This window comes from Oncorhynchus mykiss, chromosome 1 (assembly GCF_013265735.2).
Source record: "Oncorhynchus mykiss isolate Arlee chromosome 1, USDA_OmykA_1.1, whole genome shotgun sequence".
NCBI classification, from domain to species: Eukaryota; Metazoa; Chordata; class Actinopteri; order Salmoniformes; family Salmonidae; genus Oncorhynchus; species Oncorhynchus mykiss.
The window spans coordinates 92,919,797-92,941,094 of record NC_048565.1 but is presented as its reverse complement, the minus strand read 5'-3'; the positions used below and the strand labels follow the sequence as shown (position 1 = coordinate 92,941,094).

The 21,298-nt window shown below is 44.0% G+C and overlaps 1 protein-coding gene across 4 annotated transcripts in view; it reads left to right on the top strand.

Moving 5' to 3' along the window:
• LOC110528622 (receptor-type tyrosine-protein phosphatase epsilon) overlaps window positions 1-21,298 on the top strand; it is a 150,713-nt gene that overhangs the window by 78,220 nt on the left and 51,195 nt on the right. For all 4 annotated transcript variants that reach the window (XM_036988773.1, XM_036988769.1, XM_036988759.1 and 1 more), the window contains exon 2: window positions 1,260-1,672. The gene's annotated coding sequence lies outside the window, so the exon portion shown is untranslated. The remainder of the gene's footprint in view (window positions 1-1,259; window positions 1,673-21,298) is intronic.

Sequence of the window (21,298 nt, the reverse complement as noted above, 5' to 3'; positions counted from 1 at the left end):
AGGATAATTAGTAGTGATGGGAATGACTTCCTCCTCATGACTGGTACTATTATATATCAGGAGAATTAGTAGTGATGGTTCCTCTACATGACTGGTACTATTATATATCAGGAGAATTAGTAGTGATGGTTCCTCTACATGACTGGTACTATTATATATCAGGATAATTAGTAGTGATGGGAATGACTTCCTCCTCATGACTGGTACTATTATATATCAGGAGAATTAGTAGTGATGGTTCCTCTACATGACTGGTACTATTATATATCAGGAGAATTAGTAGTGATGGGAAGGACTTCCTCCACATGACTGGTACTATTATATATCAGGAGAATTAGTAGTGATGGGAAGGACTTCCTCCTCATGACTGGTACTATTCTACTTGTTGTTTTTGGCACCACTTGGGTCCATCATTATTAAACTGTTCTACTTTATCTTTCACCTCTGGGCTTCTTCTTAATCTCCTTTTAATTCATGTCTCTTTCATGGAGCTGTATGGAATGAGCCAAACAGTACGACTTAGAAGGGTTCAACTCCCACTGAGACGTTATGACATAGTCATGACATCACACACCAGGCACCCAATTCCCCTTTAGGGGCTCCTCTTCCCTCACTAAAATGACCCGGAAGGGGTTCATTGGGTCTCTTCATATTATGTGACCTTTTAAATGGTTCTGTTTAGGGCTGCGAAGAAGCCTTGTTGTTAGCAGTGTGCTGCTCCCTGTTTACTGTGGCATCCATTAGGACGACAGGAGGAACCTCTCCTCCTCCTCCTTTTTCTATAAAAGCCACATAATTAAATGTCTGACATCCTCTCCTCCTCCTCTCCTCCTCTCATCCCCCTCTCCTCCTTCTCTCCTCCTCCTCTCATCCCCCTCTCATCCCCTTCTCCTCCTCCTCTCCTCCTCTCATCCCCCTCTCCTCCTCCTCTCCTCCCCTCCTCCTCTCATCCTCCTCCTCCTCTCATCCCCCTCTCATCCTCCTCCTCCTCCTCCCCTCCTCCTCTCATCCTCTCATCCCCCTCTCCTCCTCTTATCCCCCTCCCCTCCTCTCATCCCCCTCTCCTCCTCTCATCCCCCCATCCCCCTCTCCTCCTCTCCTCCTTCCCACCTCCTCTCATCACCCCTCACCCCCCTCCTCTCATCCCCCTCTCATCCTCCTCTCCCTCTTCTTGTTTTCCTATCAAAGCCACATAATTAAATGTCTGACATCCTCTCCTCTTTTCTCTCCCTCTCTGTCTCTCTATTCCTGTAATAAAGGTGGTGACCATCCCTTTAAGAGCGGCTCCTGTAGTAAAGGTGTTGACCATCCCTTTAAGAGCTGTGTGTGCAGTGTGGATATAGTGTGAACCTGCCCGGAGAGCTGGATTGTGGAGCAGCGAGTGTGTCTCCTCCTCTCACACTCCTCTCACACACACCTTGCCGCAAGCCTGGACAGAGGGACACAGAGACAGCAGCTACCCACTGAGCCTCTCTCCTCCCTGGGCTGTGAGGCCGGACCTCAACCCCCTCCCCCTAGCTGAGGACCAGGAGACCCACCTCTAGAGACCCACAGCAGACCTCAGAGAAATGTGACCACTGACTGAACCAAGCCAGGACCAAACAGGCTGTTATGGATCTGAGAAGAAGAAGGAACAGAAGAAACAGCACGCTGTGAATCCCTGCTGGTCCAGGTACTGTCCTTAACATCTGGTCCAGGACCTGTCCATAACATCTGGTCCAGGTACTGTCCATAACATCTGGTCCAGGACCTGTCCATAACATCTGGTCCAGGACCTGTCCATAACCTCCCCTCTAAACCCTGCTGGTCCAGGACCTGTCCATAACATCTGGTCCAGGACCTGTCCATAACATTCCCTCTAAATATTTTTTAAAGCAAACCTCTAGCCTTTTTTAAAGCAAACCTCTAGCCTTGGTGCCAGTCTGTTTTTTGCCTATACCTTATAGAATTATCACACCATGTTTGGCTTGACAATGACAATGGAATAAGCAAACACATAGACTGATCTGGGACCAGGCTAGCAAACTTCCATTGGTGTAAAGCAAACACACAGCCTGATCTGGGACCAGGCTAGCAAACATCTATTGTCCTACCTGATCATTCCTCATAGTGTCTCTCTGCATAGTGGGAATGCTGCCATGGTTACCGAGGCTAGTGGTGAGATAGTTATCTCTCTGCATAGTGGGAATGCTGCCTTGGTTACCGAGGCTAGTGGTCAGATAGTTATCTCTCTGCATTGTGGGAATGCTGCCTTGGTTACCGAGGCTAGTGGTCAGATAGTTATCTCTCTGCATAGTGGGAATGCTGCCTTGGTTACCGAGGCTAGTGGTCATACAGTTATCTCTCTGCATAGTGGGAACACTACTGTATCACCATGGTTACCAAGGCTAGTGGTCAGATAGTTATATCTCTGCATTGTGGGAACACTGCTGTATCACCACAGTTACCAATGCTAGTGGTCAGATAGTTATCTCTCTGCATAGTGGGAATGCTGCCTTGGTTACCGAGGCTAGTGGTCATACAGTTATCTCTCTGCATAGTGGGAACACTACTGTATCACCATGGTTACCAAGGCTAGTGGTCAGATAGTTATATCTCTGCATTGTGGGAACACTGCTGTATTACCATGGTTACCGAGGCTAGTGGTCAGATAGTTATCTCTCTGCATAGTGGGAATGCTGCCTTGGTTACCGAGGCTAGTGGTCATACAGTTATCTCTCTGCATAGTGGGAACACTACTGTATCACCATGGTTACCAAGGCTAGTGGTCAGATAGTTATATCTCTGCATAGTGGGAACACTGCTGTATTACCATGGTTACCGAGGCTAGTGGTCAGATAGTTATCTCTCTGCATAGTGGGAATGCTGCCTTGGTTACCGAGGCTAGTGGTCAGATAGTTATCACTCTGCATAGTGGGAACACTACTGTATCACCATGGTTACCAAGACTAGTGGTCAGATAGTTATCTCTCTGCATAGTGGGAACACTACTGTATCCCTATGGTAACGAAGGCTAGTGGTCAGATAGTTATCTCTCTGCATAGTGGGAACACTACTGTATCACCATGGTTACCAACTATACTATTCCAGATAGTTACATACTATTCCAGATAGTTAGTCATAATAATACCAACTATACTATTCCAGATAGTTACATACTATTCCAGATAGTTACATACTATTCCAGATAGTTACATACTATTCCAGATAGTTAGTCATAATAATACCAACTATACTATTCCAGATAGTTACATACTATTCCAGATAGTTACACACTATTCCAGATAGTTACACACTACTCCAGGTAGTTACATACTATTCCAGATAGTTACATACTATTCCAGATAGTTACATACTATTCCACATAGTTACATACTATTCCAGATAGTTACATACTATTCCAGGTAGTTACATACTATTCCAGATAGTTACATACTATTCCAGATAGTTGCATACTATTCCAGATAGTTACATACTATTCCAGGTAGTTACATACTATTCCAGATAGTTACATACTATTCCAGATAGTTGCATACTATTCCAGATAGTTAGTCATAATAATACCAAGTATACTATTCCAGATAGTTACATACTATTCCAGATAGTTACATACTATTCCACATAGTTACATACTATTCCAGATAGTTACATACTATTCCAGGTAGTTACATACTATTCCAGATAGTTACATACTATTCCAGATAGTTACATACTATTCCAGATAGTTACATACTATTCCAGGTAGTTACATACTATTCCAGATAGTTACATACTATTCCAGATAGTTACATACTATTCCAGGTAGTTATATACTATTCCAGATTGTTACATACTATTCCAGATAGTTACATACTATTCCAGATAGTTGCATACTATTCCAGATAGTTACATACTATTCCAGGTAGTTACATACTATTCCAGATAGTTACATACTATTCCAGATAGTTACATACTATTCCAGGTAGTTACATACTATTCCAGATAGTTACATACTATTCCAGATAGTTACATACTATTCCAGGTAGTTATATACTATTCCAGATAGTTACATACTATTCCAGATAGTTACATACTATTCCAGATAGTTGCATACTATTCCAGATAGTTACATACTATTCCAGGTAGTTACATACTATTCCAGATAGTTACATACTATTCCAGATAGTTGCATACTATTCCAGATAGTTACATACTATTCCAGGTAGTTACATACTATTCCAGATAGTTACATACTATTCCAGATAGTTACATACTATTCCAGGTAGTTACATACTATTCCAGATAGTTACATACTATTCCAGATAGTTACATACTATTCCAGGTAGTTATATACTATTCCAGATAGTTACATACTATTCCAGATAGTTACATACTATTCCAGATAGTTACATACTACTCCAGATAGTTACATACTATTCCAGATAGTTACATACTATTCCAGATAGTTACATACTATTCCAGATAGTTACATACTATTCCAGGTAGTTACATACTATTCCAGATAGTTACATACTATTCCAGGTAGTTACATACTATTCCAGATAGTTACATACTATTCCAGATAGTTACATACTATTCCAGGTAGTTACATACTATTCCAGATAGTTACATACTATTCCAGATAGTTACATACTATTCCAGGTAGTTATATACTATTCCAGATAGTTACATACTATTCCAGATAGTTACATACTATTCCAGATAGTTACATACTATTCCAGATAGTTACATACTACTCCAGATAGTTACATACTATTCCAGATAGTTACATACTATTCCAGATAGTTACATACTATTCCAGATAGTTACATACTATTCCAGGTAGTTATATACTATTCCAGATAGTTACATACTATTCCAGGTAGTTACATACTATTCCAGATAGTTACATACTATTCCAGATAGTTACATACTATTCCAGATAGTTAGTCAGGTAACTACTTTGGATTTGACTGAGAACATACGATATGTTTAACTTGTGACTTTGTTCTTAATCATTTATAACAGCGTGTGTAAGAAGTATACATTTTAAATAACGTCTTCCTGTTTACATTCCCGGGAACATTTCCAGCGCGTTGACATTTTGTGACATTTAACGTGTTTACAGACTGATCTGCCTCGTGTGTAATACGAAACGTCTCTGTCAGGAACACGGTGGTCGGGGAGGGAAGAGGAAATGAAATGTAATTCATTCTGCAGAACAGATACAAGGTTAGATTGGATTAGACACACTGCCTTAAATGGATTTCATCCCAATGTTGTTCTGCAATCTGTCTCACCTCAGTGTGTTTGTGTCTGTGTGTGTGTGTGTGTCTGTGTGCGTGTGTGTCTCTCTCTGTGTGTGTGTGTTTGTTTTGTGTGTGTGTCTTTGTGTGTCTCTCTGTGTGTGTGTGTGTTTGTTTTGTGTGTGTGTGTCTGTGTGTGTCTCTCTGTGTGTGTGTGTGTTTGTTTTGTGTGTGTGTGTCTGTGTGTGTCTCTCTGTGTGTGTGTGTGTTTGTTTTGTGTGTGTGTCTGTGTGTGTGTTTACTGACTGTGTGATATACCATAGATATTAAAACAGAGGGGTGAGGGAGGGACGATTTGGGAGAAAGAGAGACAGAGACAGGGACAGAGATAGAGACAGAGAGACATGGGCAGAGACAGGGACAGGGACAGAGACAGAGAGACATGGACAGGGACAGAGACATGAACAGAGACATGAACAGAGACAGGGACAGGGACAGGGAGACAGGAACAGAGACAGGGACAGGAACAGAGACAGTGACTTAGACAGGGACAGAGACAGTGACTTAGACAGGGACAGAGACAGGAACAGAGACAGGAACAGAGACAGGGACAGAGACAGGGACAGAGACAGAGACAGTGACAGTGACAGAGACAGAGACAGGGACATAGACTGGAACAGAGACAGAGACAGGGACAAAGACAGAGACAGGGACAGAGACAGGGACAGGGAGACAGGAACAGAGACAGGGACAGGAACAGAGACAGTGACTTAGACAGGGACAGAGACAGGAACAGAGACAGGAACAGAGACAGGGACAGAGACAGAGACAGAGACAGGGACAGAGACAGGGACAGAGACTGGAACAGAGACAGGGACAGGGACAGAGACAGGGACAGAGACAGAGACAGGAAAAGAGAGAGGGACAGAGACATGGACAGAGACAGAGACAGGAACAGAGACATGGACAGAGACAGGGACAGAGACAGAGACAGAGACATGGACAGGGACAGAGACAGAGACAGGGACAGAAAAAGTACGTGCTGCATAGGTTATCCAGAGGTGTTTTCAGGTTGGGGTTGGGGTTGGGGCTGGGGGGTGGAGGTTGGGGTTGGGTTTGGGGCTGGGGGGTGGAGGTTGGGGCTGGGGGGTTGAGGTTGGGGTTGGGGCTGTCTCTGTCTCTCCTCCTGATGTCCTGTTGGGCCTTTGTCTCTTTCCTCCTGATGTCTTGCTGGTCCTGGGCCTCTGTCTCTCTCCTCCTGATGTCCTGTTGGGCCTCTGTCTCTCGCCTCCTGATGTCCTGTTGGTCATGGGCCTCTGTCTCTCTCCTCCTGATGTCCTGCTGGTCCTGGGCCTCTGTCTCTCTCCTCCTGATGTCCTGATGTCCTGGGCCTCTGTCTCGCTCCTCCTGATGTCCTGGGTCTCTTTCTCTCTCCTCCTGATGTCCTGCTGGGCCTCTGTCTCTCTCCCCCTGATGTCCTGGGCCTCTGTCTCTCTCCTCCTGATGTCCTGGGTCTCTGTCTCTCTCCCCCTGATGTCCTGGGCCTCTTTCTCTCTCCTCCTGATGTCCTGTTGGGCCTGTCTCTCTCCTCCTGATATCCTGCTGGGCCTCTGTCTCTCCTCCTGATGTCCTGTTGGGCCTCTGTCTCTCCTTCCGATGTCCTGCTTTTCCTGGGCCTCTGTCTCTCTCCTCCTGATGTCCTGTTGGGCCTCTGTCTCTCTCCTCCTGATGTCCTGGGCCTCTGTCTTTCTCCTCCTGAAGTCCTGTTGGGCCGCTGTCTCTCTCCTCCTGATGTCCTGTTGCTCCTGGGCCTCTGTCTCTCCTCCTGATGTCCTGTTGGGCCTCTGTCTCTCCTCCTGATGTCCTGTTGGGCCTCTGTCTCTCTCCTCCTGATGTCCTGCTGGGCCTCTGTCTCTCTCCCCCTGATGTCCTGGGCCTCTGTCTCTCTCCTCCTGATGTCCTGGGTCTCTGTCTATCTCCCCCTGATGTCCTGGGCCTCTTTCTCTCTCCTCCTGATGTCCTGTTGGGCTTCTGTCTCTCCTCCTGATGTCCTGTTGGGCCTCTGTCTCTCTCCTCCTGATGTCCTGTTGGGCCTCTGTCTCTCCTCCTGATATCCTGTTGGGCCTCTGTCTCTCTCCTCCTGATGTCCTGTTGGGCCTCTGTCTCTCCTCCTGATGTCCTGGGCCTCTGTCTCTCCTCCTGATGTCCTGCTTTTCCTGGGCCTCTGTCTCTCTCCTCCTGATATCCTGGGTCTCTGTCCCTCTCCTCCTGATGTCTTGGGCCTCTGTCTCTCTCCTCCTGATGTCCTGCTTTTCCTGGGCCTCCGTCTCTCCTCCTGATGTCATGTTGGGCCTCTGTCTCTCCTCCTGATGTCCTGCTTTTCCTGGGCCTCTGTCTCTCCTCCTGATGTCCTGCTTTTCCTGGGCCTCTGTCTCCCTCCTCCTGATGTCCTGGGTCTCTGTCTCCCTCCTCCTGATGTCCTGGGCCTCTGTCTCCCTCCTCCTGATGTCCTGCTGGGTCTCTGTCTCTCTCCTCCTGATGTCCTGCTGGTCCTGGGCCTCGGTCTCTCCTCCTGATGTCCTGGTGGGTCTCTGTCTCTCTCCTCCTGATGTCCTGCTGGTCCTGGGCCTCGGTCTCTCCTCCTGATGTCCTGTTGGGTCTCTGTCTCTCTCCTCCTGATGTCCTGCTGGTCCTGGGCCTCGGTCTCTCCTCCTGATGTCCTGTTGGGTCTCTGTCTCCCTCCTCCTGATGTCCTCTTGGGTCTTTGTCTCTCTCCTCCTGATGTCCTGGGCCTCTGTCTCTCTCCTCCTGATGTCCTGGGCCTCTGTCTCTCTCCTCCTGATGTCCTGTTGGGCCTCTGTCTCTCTCCTCCTGATGTCCTACTGGTCCTGGGCCCTCCCTCCAGGGCTGTCTGTCACACCCATCCCCTCACTGACAGGCCAGTCTCAGGGCTCGTTTGTCTCAGAGTGAGGAGTGGATGCAGTACTTCCTCTCTCCAAGGGGCCAGTGTGTTTGTCAAGTGGCCGGTCAACACAATGGTTACCACTCATAGTGGTCACTACTCCTTACTGCAGTGGGGGGTGCGTGCACACGGTGTGTGTTTGCGCATGTGCGAGTGTGTGTGTGTGTTTGCGCATGTGTGTGTGTGTGTGTGTGTGTGTATTTGCGCATGTGTGTGTGTGTTTGCGCGCGCATGTGTGTGTGTGTGTGTGTGTTTGCGCGTGTGTGTGTGTGTGTGTGTGTGTGTGTTTGCGCATGTGTGTGTGTGTGTAAATGCCTTGGCCCTGCTGAGAAGAGAGAGGACAATGCTTCTCACTGTGAGGTCAGAGGCCCCATTTAATGACCCATATTCCTGTTGAATTCAGCCTGATCCAGAATGATCCTGATCAGCAGACTTATACCATGTGAATTTAACAATGCAGAGTTCATTACATACTGTACAGAGGCCCGGATGCTCAGAAAGAGGATTGGAAAGTGAGTGTCAGGTTGACGCTGGGTAGAATATTGTGGTTTACAGCATAGCGTTGCAGTATCATAGTCTGGTTAACTACTCCTTACTGCGTGTGTGTGTGTGTGTGTGTGTGTGTGTGTGTGTGTGTGTGTGTGTGTGTGTGTGTGTGTGTGTGTGTGTGTGTGTGTGTGTGTGTGTGTGTGTGTGTGTGTGTGTGTGTGTGTGTGTGTGTGTGTGTGTGTGTGTGTGTGTGTGTGTGCGGCAGGTAGCCTAGTGTTTAGAGCATTGGGTCAGTAACTGAAAGGTTGCTGGATCAAATCCCCGAACTGACAAGGTAAAAATCTGTCCTTCTGCCCCTGAAGAAGGCAGTTAACCCCACTGTTCCCCGATAGGCCGTCATTGTATATAATAATTTGTTCTTAACCGACTTGCCAGGTTAAATAAAGGTAACATGTACTGTAGCCTAGATGCTGATTGGACAAAACATTAGGAACACCTGCTCTTTCCATGACACAGACTGACCAGGTGAATCCAGGTGAAAGATATGATCCCCTATTGATGTCACTTGTTAAATCCACTTCAATCAGTGTAGATGAAGCTGGAGGAGTCGGGTTAAAGAAGGATTTTTAAGCCTTGAGACAATTGAGACATGGATTGTGTGCCCTTCAGAGGGTGAATGAGCAAGACTAACTGTTTAAGTTTGAAGGTTTTTGACACTCAACAGTTTCCCCGTGTGTATCAAGAACGGTCCACCACCCAAAACACATCCAGACAACTTGACACAACTGAGGGAAGCATTGGAGTCAACATGGATCAGCAGCCCTGTGGAACGCTTTAGACACCTTGTAGAGTCCATTCCCTGATGGAAAAAGGGGGTGCAACTCAATATTAGGAAGGTGTTGGTTACCAACCTAATGTTGGGTAACAACCTAATGTTGGGTACGCTCAGTGTGTATTGTAGGTACATCAGGAAGGTGTTTGTAATGTTGGGTACATCAGGAAGGTGTTTGTAATGTTGGGTACATCAGGAAGGTGTTTGTAATGTTGGGTACATCAGGAAGGTGTTTGTAATGTTGGGTACATCAGGAAGGTGTTTGTAATGTTGGGTACATCAGGAATGTGTTTGTAATGTTGGGTACATCAGGAAGGTGTTTGTAATGTTGGGTACATCAGGAAGGTGTTTGTAATGTTGGGTACATCAGGAATGTGTTTGTAATGTTGGGTACATCAGGAAGGTGTTTGTAATGCTGGGTACATCAGGAAGGTGTTTGTAATGTTGGGTACATCAGGAATGTGTTTGTAATGTTGGGTACATCAGGAAGGTGTTTGTAATGCTGGGTACGCCCAGTGTGTATTGTAGGTACATCAGGAAGGTGTTGGGTACCAACCTAATGTTGGGTACGCTCAGTGTGTATTGCAGGTAAACAGCATTCTCAGAACAACTGCTATTGTTGAACTTTTATGAAAGCAGAACATCAGACAGTGTTGCTATTGAGATCCATAGTACAGCAGGCCTCCTTAGTATACCTGCCTCCTTAGTACAGCAGGCCTCCTTAGTATACCTGACTCCTTAGTACAGCAGGCCACCTTAGTACAGCAGGCCACCTTAGTACAGCAGCCTCCTTAGTACAGCAGGCCTCCTTAGTACAGCAGCCTCCTTAGTATACCTGCCTCCTTAGTACAGCATGCCTCCTTAGTACAGCATGCCTCCTTAGTACAGCAGGCCTCCTTAGTACAGCAGGCCTCCTTAGTACAGCAGGCCTCCTTAGTATACCTGCCTTCTTAGTACAGCATGCCTCCTTAGTACAGCAGGCCCCCTTAGTACAGCAGCCTCCTTAGTACAGCAGGCCTCCTTAGTATACCTGCCTCCTTAGTAAAGCAGGCCTCCTTAGTACAGCAGGCCTCCTTAGTATACCTGCCTCCTTAGTACAGCAGGCCTCATTAGTACAGCAGGCCTTCTTAGTACAGCAGGCCTCCTTAGTACAGCAGGCCTCCTTAGTATACCTGCCTCCTTAGTACAGCAGGCCTCCTTAGTACAGCAGGCCTCCTTAGTACAGCAGGCCCCCTTAGTACAGCAGCCTCCTTAGTACAGCAGGCCTCCTTAGTACAGCAGCCTCCTTAGTACAGCAGCCTCCCTTGTATAGCAGGCCTCCTTAGTACAGCAGGCCTCCTTAGTACAGCAGGCCTCCTTAGTATACCTGCCCCCTTGGTACAGCAGGCCCCCTTAGTACAGCAGCCTCCTTAGTACAGCAGGCCTCCTTAGTACAGCAGCCTCCTTAGTACAGCAGGCACCCTTAGTACAGCAGCCTCCCTAGTATAGCAGGCCTCCTTAGTACAGCAGGCCTCCTTAGTACAGCAGGCCTCCTTAGTACAGCAGGCCTCCTTAGTATAGCTGCCTCAGTACAGCAGGCCTCTTTAGTACAGAAGGCCTCCTTAGTGCAGCAGGCCTCCTTAGTCCTTATATATTCTACTAGTTAAACAGGTCATTAATAGGGTAGTCAGTGGTTATATGAGGGTTAGTTATATATTCTACTAGTTAAACATGTCATTAATAGGGTAGTCAGTGGATACATGAGGGTTAGTTATATATTCTACTAGTTAAACAGGTCATTAATAGGGTAGTGGTTATATGAGGGTTAGTTATATATTCTACTAGTTAAACAGGTCATTAATAGGGTAGTGGTTACATGAGGGTTAGTTATATATTCTACTAGTTAAACAGGTCATTAATAGGGTAGTTAGTGGTTATATGAGGGTTAGTTATATATTCTACTAGTTAAACAGGTCATTAATAGGGTAGTGGTTATATGAGGGTTAGTTATATATTCTACTAGTTAAACAGGTCATTAATAGGGTAGTCAGTGGTTATATGAGGGTTAGTTATATATTCTACTAGTTAAACAGGTCATTAATAGGGTAGTGGTTATATGAGGGTTAGTTATATATTCTACTAGTTAAACAGGTCATTAATAGGGTAGTGGTTATATGAGGGTTAGTTATATATTCTACTAGTTAAACAGGTCATTAATAGGGTAGTCAGTGGTTACATGAGGGTTAGTTATATATTCTACTAGTTAAACAGGTCATTAATAGGGTAGTCAGTGGTTATATGAGGGTTAGTTATATATTCTACTAGTTAAACAGGTCATTAATAGGGTAGTTAGTGGTTACATGAGGTTTAGTTATATATTCTACTAGTTAAACAGGTCATTAATAGGGTAGTGGTTATATGAGGGTTAGTTATATATTCTACTAGTTAAACAGGTCATTAATAGGGTAGTCAGTGGTTATATGAGGGTTAGTTATATATTCTACTAGTTAAACAGGTCATTAATAGGGTAGTCAGTGGTTATATGAGGGTTAGTTATATATTCTACTAGTTAAACAGGTCATTAATAGGGTAGTCAGTGGTTATATGAGGGTTAGTTATATATTCTACTAGTTAAACAGGTCATTAATAGGGTAGTCAGTGGTTACATGAGAGTTAGTTATATATTCTACTAGTTAAACAGGTCATTAATAGGGTAGTCAGTGGTTATATGAGGGTTAGTTATATATTCTACTAGTTAAACAGGTCATTAATAGGGTAGTCAGTGGTTACATGAGGGTTAGTTATATATTCTACTAGTTAAACAGGTCATTAATAGGGTAGTGGTTACATGAGGGTTAGTTATATATTCTACTAGTTAAACAGGTCATTAATAGGGTAGTGGTTATATGAGGGTTAGTTATATATTCTACTAGTTAAACAGGTCATTAATAGGGTAGTGGTTACATGAGGGTTAGTTATATATTCTACTAGTTAAACAGGTCATTAATAGGGTAGTTAGTGGTTACATGAGGGTTAGTTATATATTCTACTAGTTAAACAGGTCATTAATAGGGTAGTCAGTGGTTATATGAGGGTTAGTTATATATTCTACTAGTTAAACAGGTCATTAATAGGGTAGTGGTTACATGAGGGTTAGTTATATATTCTACTAGTTAAACAGGTCATTAATAGGGTAGTGGTTATATGAGGGTTAGTTATATATTCTACTAGTTAAACAGGTCATTAATAGGGTAGTGGTTACATGAGGGTTAGTTATATATTCTACTAGTTAAACAGGTCATTAATAGGGTAGTTAGTGGTTACATGAGGGTTAGTTATATATTCTACTAGTTAAACAGGTCATTAATAGGGTAGTCAGTGGTTATATGAGGGTTAGTTATATATTCTACTAGTTAAACAGGTCATTAATAGGGTAGTGGTTACATGAGGGTTAGTTATATATTCTACTAGTTAAACAGGTCATTAATAGGGTAGTGGTTACATGAGGGTTAGTTATATATTCTACTAGTTAAACAGGTCATTAATAGGGTAGTCAGTGGTTATATGAGGGTTAGTTATATATTCTACTAGTTAAACAGGTCATTAATAGGGTAGTGGTTACATGAGGGTTAGTTATATATTCTACTAGTTAAACAGGTCATTAATAGGGTAGTTAGTGGTTACATGAGGGTTAGTTATATATTCTACTAGTTAAACAGGTCATTAATAGGGTAGTCAGTGGTTATATGAGGGTTAGTTATATATTCTACTAGTTAAACAGGTCATTAATAGGGTAGTGGTTACATGAGGGTTAGTTATATATTCTACTAGTTAAACAGGTCATTAATAGGGTAGTCAGTGGTTATATGAGGGTTAGTTATATATTCTACTAGTTAAACAGGTCATTAATAGGGTAGTGGTTACATGAGGGTTAGTTATATATTCTACTAGTTAAACAGGTCATTAATAGGGTAGTCAGTGGTTATATGAGGGTTAGTTATATATTCTACTAGTTAAACATGTCATTAATAGGGTAGTCAGTGGATACATGAGGGTTAGTTATATATTCTACTAGTTAAACAGGTCATTAATAGGGTAGTGGTTATATGAGGGTTAGTTATATATTCTACTAGTTAAACAGGTCATTAATAGGGTAGTGGTTACATGAGGGTTAGTTATATATTCTACTAGTTAAACAGGTCATTAATAGGGTAGTTAGTGGTTATATGAGGGTTAGTTATATATTCTACTAGTTAAACAGGTCATTAATAGGGTAGTGGTTATATGAGGGTTAGTTATATATTCTACTAGTTAAACAGGTCATTAATAGGGTAGTCAGTGGTTATATGAGGGTTAGTTATATATTCTACTAGTTAAACAGGTCATTAATAGGGTAGTGGTTATATGAGGGTTAGTTATATATTCTACTAGTTAAACAGGTCATTAATAGGGTAGTGGTTATATGAGGGTTAGTTATATATTCTACTAGTTAAACAGGTCATTAATAGGGTAGTCAGTGGTTACATGAGGGTTAGTTATATATTCTACTAGTTAAACAGGTCATTAATAGGGTAGTCAGTGGTTATATGAGGGTTAGTTATATATTCTACTAGTTAAACAGGTCATTAATAGGGTAGTTAGTGGTTACATGAGGGTTAGTTATATATTCTACTAGTTAAACAGGTCATTAATAGGGTAGTGGTTATATGAGGGTTAGTTATATATTCTACTAGTTAAACAGGTCATTAATAGGGCAGTCAGTGGTTATATGAGGATTAGTTATATATTCTACTAGTTAAACAGGTCATTAATAGGGTAGTCAGTGGTTATATGAGGGTTAGTTATATATTCTACTAGTTAAACAGGTCATTAATAGGGTAGTCAGTGGTTATATGAGGGTTAGTTATATATTCTACTAGTTAAACAGGTCATTAATAGGGTAGTCAGTGGTTACATGAGAGTTAGTTATATATTCTACTAGTTAAACAGGTCATTAATAGGGTAGTCAGTGGTTATATGAGGGTTAGTTATATATTCTACTAGTTAAACAGGTCATTAATAGGGTAGTCAGTGGTTACATGAGGGTTAGTTATATATTCTACTAGTTAAACAGGTCATTAATAGGGTAGTGGTTACATGAGGGTTAGTTATATATTCTACTAGTTAAACAGGTCATTAATAGGGTAGTGGTTATATGAGGGTTAGTTATATATTCTACTAGTTAAACAGGTCATTAATAGGGTAGTGGTTACATGAGGGTTAGTTATATATTCTACTAGTTAAACAGGTCATTAATAGGGTAGTTAGTGGTTACATGAGGGTTAGTTATATATTCTACTAGTTAAACAGGTCATTAATAGGGTAGTCAGTGGTTATATGAGGGTTAGTTATATATTCTACTAGTTAAACAGGTCATTAATAGGGTAGTGGTTACATGAGGGTTAGTTATATATTCTACTAGTTAAACAGGTCATTAATAGGGTAGTGGTTATATGAGGGTTAGTTATATATTCTACTAGTTAAACAGGTCATTAATAGGGTAGTGGTTACATGAGGGTTAGTTATATATTCTACTAGTTAAACAGGTCATTAATAGGGTAGTTAGTGGTTACATGAGGGTTAGTTATATATTCTACTAGTTAAACAGGTCATTAATAGGGTAGTCAGTGGTTATATGAGGGTTAGTTATATATTCTACTAGTTAAACAGGTCATTAATAGGGTAGTGGTTACATGAGGGTTAGTTATATATTCTACTAGTTAAACAGGTCATTAATAGGGTAGTGGTTACATGAGGGTTAGTTATATATTCTACTAGTTAAACAGGTCATTAATAGGGTAGTCAGTGGTTATATGAGGGTTAGTTATATATTCTACTAGTTAAACAGGTCATTAATAGGGTAGTGGTTACATGAGGGTTAGTTATATATTCTACTAGTTAAACAGGTCATTAATAGGGTAGTTAGTGGTTACATGAGGGTTAGTTATATATTCTACTAGTTAAACAGGTCATTAATAGGGTAGTCAGTGGTTATATGAGGGTTAGTTATATATTCTACTAGTTAAACAGGTCATTAATAGGGTAGTGGTTACATGAGGGTTAGTTATATATTCTACTAGTTAAACAGGTCATTAATAGGGTAGTCAGTGGTTATATGAGGGTTAGTTATATATTCTACTAGTTAAACAGGTCATTAATAGGGTAGTGGTTACATGAGGGTTAGTTATATATTCTACTAGTTAAACAGGTCATTAATAGGGTAGTCAGTGGTTATATGAGGGTTAGTTATATATTCTACTAGTTAAACAGGTCATTAATAGGGTAGTGGTTACATGAGGGTTAGTTATATATTCTACTAGTTAAACAGGTCATTAATAGGGTAGTGGTTACATGAGGGTTAGTTATATATTCTACTAGTTAAACAGGTCATTAATAGGGTAGTCAGTGGTTATATGAGGGTTAGTTATATATTCTACTAGTTAAACAGGTCATTAATAGGGTAGTCAGTGGTTATATGAGGGTTAGTTATATATTCTACTAGTTAAACAGGTCATTAATAGGGTAGTGGTTACATGAGGGTTAGTTATATATTCTACTAGTTAAACAGGTCATTAATAGGGTAGTGGTTACATGAGGGTTAGTTATATATTCTACTAGTTAAACAGGTCATTAATAGGGTAGTCAGTGGTTACATGAGAGTTAGTTATATATTCTACTAGTTAAACAGGTCATTAATAGGGTAGTCAGTGGTTATATGAGGGTTAGTTATAAATTCTACTAGTTAAACAGGTCATTAATAGGGTAGTCAGTGGTTATATGAGGGTTAGTTATATATTCTACTAGTTAAACAGGTCATTAATAAGACGTATATTCCTCTTTATTTCTCCAGTCACAACACTGTGATCAGCTTCAGAGCAGCCTGTCGGAAGCAGTCAGTAAACAGGCTGTAAAACAGAGACGTGACTTGTATATTCACAACCGCTCGTAATCCGCTGTCACATTCTTGTTATGCGTGGAGACCAAGTCCGTAATTACTCACTCAATATTTACTCTCAGAAGTCTTACTACCACACTCCCTCCCGTGTTAGTGCTCCTCGGTCTGCCGGTCTGGGCATGTGTGTGGTTGAGTCTGTATTTGTGTGTGTGTGTGTGTGTGTGTATCAGTGGTTGTCACAGATTCTCAGTTATTAGGGCAGAAGGGCCCGGGGGAGGGCAGAAGTACCAGGGGGAGTGCAGAAGGAACATTTTGTCTGACTGACTGACTGACTGACATTAGGGCCCATTTTATCTGACTGACTGACCTGGGTGCTTCAGTGTGTCGTGGGGTCAAATAGAAGTTTGTCTCACAGCCTTTCTGACCAGACCCAGGCTGATGTCTGACATAGTGACCAGACCCAGGCTGATGTCTGACATAGTGACCAGACCCAGGCTGATGTCTGACCAGACCCAGGCTGATGTCTGACATGCTGACCAGACCCAGGCTGATGTCTGACCAGACCCAGGCTGATGTCTGACATAGTGACCAGACCCAGGCTGATGTCTGACCAGACCCAGGCTGATGTCTGACATGCTGACCAGACCCAGGCTGATGTCTGACCAGACCCAGGCTGATGTCTGACATAGTGACCAGACCCAGGCTGATGTCTGACCAGACCCAGGCTGATGTCTGACATAGTGACCAGACCCAGGCTGATGTCTGACATAGTGACCAGACCCAGGCTGATGTCTGACATAGTGACCAGACCCAGGCTGATGTCTGACATAGTGACCAGACCCAGACTGATGTCTGACATAGTGACCAGACCCAGGCTGATGTCTGACCAGACCCAGGCTGATGTCTGACATAGTGACCAGACCCAGGCTGATGTCTGACATAGTGACCAGACCCAGGCTGATGTCTGACATGCTGACCAGACCCAGGCTGATGTCTGACATAATGACCAGACCCAGGCTGATGTCTGACATAGTGACCAGACCCAGGCTGATGTCTGACATGCTGACCAGACCCAGGCTGATGTCTGACCAGACCCAGGCTGATGTCTGACATACTGACCAGACCCAGGCTGATGTCTGACATGCTGACCAGACCCAGGCTGATGTCTGACATGCTGACCAGACCCAGGCTGATGTCTGACATAGTGACCAGACCCAGGCTGATGTCTGACCAGACCCAGGCTGATGTCTGACCAGACCCAGGCTGATGTCTGACCAGACCCAGGCTGATGTCTGACCAGACCCAGGCTGATGTCTGACATAGTGACCAGACCCAGGCTGATGTCTGACATAGTGACCAGACCCAGGCTGATGTCTGACATACTGACCAGACCCAGGTTGATGTCTGACATAGTGACCAGACCCAGGCTGATGTCTGACATGCTGACCAGACCCAGGCTGATGTCTGACATGGTGACCAGACCCAGGCTGATGTCTGACCAGACCCAGGCTGATGTCTGACATAGTGACCAGACCCAGGCTGATGTCTGACATACTGACCAGACCCAGGCTGATGTCTGACATACTGACCAGACCCAGGTTGATGTCTGACATAGTGACCAGACCCAGGCTGATGTCTGACATGCTGACCAGACCCAGGCTGATGTCTGACCAGACCCAGGCTGATGTCTGACATACTGACCAGACCCAGGCTGATGCCTGACATGCTGACCAGACCCAGGCTGATGTCTGACATGCTGACCAGACCCAGGCTGATGTCTGACATAGTGACCAGACCCAGGCTGATGTCTGACCAGACCCAGGCTGATGTCTGACATACTGACCAGACCCAGGCTGATGTCTGACATGCTGACCAGACCCAGGCTGATGTCTGACATAGTGACCAGACCCAGGCTGATGTCTGACATGCTGACCAGACCCAGGCTGATGTCTGACCAGACCCAGGCTGATGTCTGACATACTGACCAGACCCAGGCTGATGTCTGACATGCTGACCAGACCCAGGCTGATGTCTGACATAGTGACCAGACCCAGGCTGATGTCTGACATAGTGACCAGACCCAGGCTGATGTCTGACCAGACCCAGGCTGATGTCTGACCAGACCCAGGCTGATGTCTGACCAGACCCAGGCTGATGTCTGACCAGACCCAGGCTGATGTCTGAAATAGTGACCAGACCCAGGCTGATATCTGACATAGTGACCAGACCCAGGCTGATGTCTGAGGGGGGAAGCTGCCTGATAACCCTCTTCCTCTTCTCCAGGATGTGATGCGTGCAGCAGGACACACGTTCTGATCTATCCCAGCAAATCCTTTCAGATCTCTGGTTAGTGGAGTAAGAGGAAGAAGGAGGAGTGTGTGTGTGTGTGTGTGTGTGTGCATGGTCTCTCAGGGAGATGTTTGTTTTTGATCCCATTGAGCTGGAAACCTGATGCCATGGACACACACACACTGACTGCTGTGATGCTGACTGCTGTGATACTGACTACTGACTGATGACTGCTGTGATGCTGACTGCTGTGGTACTGACTGCTGTGATACTGACTACTGACTGCTGTGGCACTGACTGCTGTGATACTGACTGCTGTGATACTGACTGCTGTGGTACTGACTGCTGTGATACTGACTGCTGTGATACTGACTGCTGTGATACTGACTGCTGTGGTACTGACTGCTGTGATACTGACTGCTGTGATGCTCACTACTGACTGCTGTGATGCTCACTGCTGACTGCTGTGATGCTCACTGCTGACTGCTGTAATGCTGACTGCTGACTGCTGTGATGCTGACTGCTGTGATGCTGACTGCTGTGATGCTGACTGCTGTGATGCTGACTGCTGTGATGCTGACTGCTGTGATGCTGAGATACTGGCTGTAAGTAATAATGAACTTGCCATGTCAATAAAGTCAATTGAATTGAGAGAGACAGAGAGACAGAGAAAGAGAGAGAGACAGAGAAAGATACAGAGAAGGAGAGAGAGAGACAGAAACAGACACATTTCCTGACAAAATGTCAAAAATATTAAACAATTAAAGAGTGTCATTTCCCCAACAGTGAAACCCTTATTCAAGGTTTTAAAGACCTCTCTGATGAGAGTAGGCTACCCGTCCTGTTTGGGGAAGACGCAGAGAGCTGTGGGTTGGCAGCGCACTACATTGCTGCCTGCCGTAAGATGAGGGACAGTGTCTGACAGACCAACCAATCTGCACATGTCCTCCATGTGTAACGGTTTTCCTCCTGGGAAGGAGAAGCGGACCACAACGCAGCGTGGTTATAGTTAATGTTTTTAATAGAGGAAAACTCACCATGAACATAATACAAAACAATACATGTGGCAAAACTGAAACAGCCCTATCTGGTGCAACAAACACAAAGACAGGAAACAGCCCTATCTGGTGCAACAAACACAAAGACAGGAAACAGCCCTATCTGGTGCAACAAACACAAAGACAGGAAACAGCCCTCTCTGGTGCAACAAACACAAAGACAGGAAACAGCCCTCTCTGGTGCAACAAACACAAAGACAGGAAACAGCCCTCTCTGGTGCAACAAACACAAAGACAGGAAACAGCCCTATCTGGTGCAACAAACACAAAGACAGGAAACAGCCCTATCTGGTGCAACAAACACAAAGACAGGAAACAGCCCTATCTGGTGCAACAAACACAAAGACAGGAAACAGCCCTATCTGTTGCAACAAACACAAAGACAGGAAACAGCCCTATCTGGTGCAACAAACACAGGAAACAGCCCTATCTGGTGCAACAAACACAAAGACAGGAAACAGCCCTATCTGGTGCAACACACACAAAGACAGGGAACAGCCCTATCTGGTGCAACAAACACAGACAGGAAACAGTCTTCTCTGGTGCAACAAACACAAAGACAGGAAACAGCCCTATCTGTTGCAACAAACACAAAGACAGGAAACAGCCCTATCTGTTGCAACAAACACAAAGACAGGAAACAGCCCTATCTGGTGCAACAAACACAGGAAACAGCCCTATCTGGTGCAACAAACACAAAGACAGGAAACAGCCCTATCTGTTGCAACAAACACAAAGACAGGAAACAGCCCTATCTGGTGCAACAAACACAGGAAACAGCCCTATCTGGTGCAACAAACACAAAGACAGGAAACAGCCCTATCTGGTGCAACACACACAAAGACAGGGAACAGCCCTATCTGGTGCAACAAACACAGACAGGAAACAGTCTTCTCTGGTGCAACAAACACAAAGACAGGAAACAGCCCTATCTGTTGCAACAAACACAAAGACAGGAAACAGCCCTATCTGTTGCAACAAACACAAAGACAGGAAACAGCCCTATCTGGTGCAACAAACACAGGAAACAGCCCTATCTGGTGCAACAAACACAAAGACAGGAAACAGTCTTCTCTGGTGCAACAAACACAAAGACAGGAAACAGCCCTATCTGGTGCTACAAACACAAAGACAGGAAACAGCCCTATCTGATGCAACAAACACAAAGACAGGAAACAGCCCTATCTGGAGCAACAAACACAAACACAGGAAACAGCCCTCTCTGGTGCAACAAACACAAAGACAGGAAACAGCCCTATCTGGTGCAACAAACACAAAGACAGGAAACAGCCCTATCTGGTGCAACAAACACAAAGACAGGGAACAGCCCTATCTGGTGCAACAAACACAAAGACAGGAAACAGCCCTATCTGGTGCAACAAACACAAAGACAGGAAACAGCCCCATCTGGTGCAACAAACACAAAGACAGGAAACAGCCCTATCTGGTGCAACAAACACAAAGACAGGAAACAGCCCTATCTGGTGCAACAAAGACAGGAAACAGCCCTATCTGGTGCGACAAAGACAG